Genomic DNA, 2,492 nt, shown 5'->3' with positions numbered 1-2,492 from the left:
AAAGCAAGCATCGAGGAGTTGGAACATCCGTTTTGATACAACAGTCAAAGAGTTTGGTTTTATCAAAAATGTGGATGAACCATGTGTGTACAAGAAGACTAGTGGGAGTGCCATTGTCTTCTTAATATTGTATGTAGATGACATACTGATCATTGGAAATGATATTCCAATGTTACAATCGGTCAAGACTTGGCTGTCAAAAAGCTTTTCCATGAAAGACTTGGGAGAAGCATCCTATATACTTGGTATAAAGATCTATAGGGATAGATCTAAAAGGATGCTAGGCTTGTCCCAGTCTAGGTACATAGATAATGTGCTGAAAAGATTCAGCATGGAAGAAAGTAAAAGAGGTTATTTGCCTATGAGTCATGGCATACGTCTCTCTAAGAAGATGTCTCCTAAGACATCTGAAGAGAGGAATAGAATGAATTCTATTCCCTATGCTTCGGCAATAGGATCGATTATGTATGCTATGCTATGTACTAGGCCTGATGTTGCTTATGCCTTAGGCATAACAAGTAGATTTCAGGCTGATCCAGGAGAGGATCATTGGATAGCTGTGAAAAATATTCTTAAGTACTTGAGAAGGACTAAAGATATTTTTTTAGTTTATGAAGGATCTGAGTTGAAACTAGAAGGATTTTCTGATTCTAGTTTTCAATCAGATCCAGATGATAGCAAGTCCACTTCAGGGTATGTCTTTACCCTAAATGGTGGTGCAGTGAGCTGGAAGAGTTCCAAACAGCAAACTGTAGCTGACTCAACTACTGAGGCAGAATACATTGCTGTAAGTGAAGCCGCTAAGGAAGCTGTCTGGATGAAGAAGTTCATCTCTGAGTTAGGAGTAGTTCCCGAGATTGCTGGACCAGTTCCAGTTTATTGTGATAACACTGGAGCTGTTGCTCAAGCGAAGGAACCAAGGTCATCACAAATCCAAGCACATTCTAAGACGCTTCCATCTTGTTCGAGATATTGTCGAGAGACAAGACATAGTCATTGAACGAGTAGACACCAAGAACAACCTAGCAGACCCGTTCACTAAAGCTCTACCACAACAGCAGTTCGATCGCCACCTCGATTGTATGGGGATAAAATATAAGAGCGATTGGCTTTAGTGCAAGTGGGAGATTGAAAGAGTAGATGCCCTACAAGCCAATCGCAATATGTATTGCGAAGGGTTTTTCTTTTGATTTGTCCAAATCATGTACATGACATTTAAATATGAATAAAGGCATTATATTTTATCATATGCTGTTGATTATATTTATGATAAACTCCTTAGATTAGGGCAATGGTTTTAAGACTATGATGAGATCATACTAGTGAGACTTAAAATCCTAAAATCCTAATCTTAAATATTCCCAGTCATTGGTACATTGAGTCGGGGATCAATGATTACCGGAAAGACTGGCATGTCTTATGTATGCTCGATGCAGAGGATGATTGATCTCACAATCATTTGTGTGGAGACACTAATACAAAGATATGGGTGCTCATTAGAAGAATGAGTTCACTGAATTGACCTACAAAGAGAAATCTTATGAAGTCTTACTTACATGTCAAAAGATGATTCTCTTAGTGGGAGTTGTGCAACTAATCCTTTGACCTGAGATCACCATGGTATCTTGTGCACATGAACCTATGTTTTGGTTTACACTCATTCATGACAATAAGTTATGTACGAGGTCTTCTGGATATGGTGGATTGTGTACGAAGATTATGAGTAGGTCAACAAGGAATTAATCACTTCTAGTAAGAGAAGATAGCATCCTATTTATTCTAATCATATGATAATTCAGGAAGCCTTTGATCAAAGCAGAATGAAAATTAGAAAGAGTTTCTAATGTTTCATTATTTGAATTATCATTAAAAGATTGAGAAAAATATGAATATGAAATTGAGTTTGACATATATTCATACTCATATACATATTTGGGATGCAGTTTGATTAAAGGATTGAATTGCATGGTAACTTGCCACTGAAGGGTATTTTTGGTATTTCCGCCAAATTCCATATTTTCCGGGTAGACATGACACGTTGCTAGACGTCAATCTTGTCTTATAGGTTTGATCGAACTAAAGAGTTTAATTCGATCATCAATTAGAAAGAATTCTAATTGTTAGGTTCGGGTTCGCGCAGTTTGGACTTAAATCGATTAGAAGAGTTCTAATCAAGTTGGGTCAACTCGCACTCACACCTATTGCTGGCTAAGTATAGAACCCAATGGGTCACACACAAGAAAACTTATCAAGGGTCTAATTGGATTAGATCATGTTTGCAAGATAAACATCCTAGCAGGTGTTGCAAACCTTAGCTCCTGATTCGAACTGGATTCGAATCTGATTCGAATTGGATTCGAATCTGATTCTTAATTGATCTAATTTGATTAGATCATATTCTAATATGGGTTAGCCAAGAGTTGGCACCTAAATTGGCTTGATTTGAGTCTAATTGGATTAGATTTGATAAAACATTTAATTTTGACCGTTGG

This window comes from Phoenix dactylifera, unplaced genomic scaffold (assembly GCF_009389715.1).
Source record: "Phoenix dactylifera cultivar Barhee BC4 unplaced genomic scaffold, palm_55x_up_171113_PBpolish2nd_filt_p 000961F, whole genome shotgun sequence".
NCBI classification, from domain to species: domain Eukaryota; kingdom Viridiplantae; phylum Streptophyta; class Magnoliopsida; order Arecales; family Arecaceae; genus Phoenix; species Phoenix dactylifera.
The sequence above is the reverse complement of the archived record's forward strand: the minus strand, read 5'-3'. Positions refer to the sequence as shown.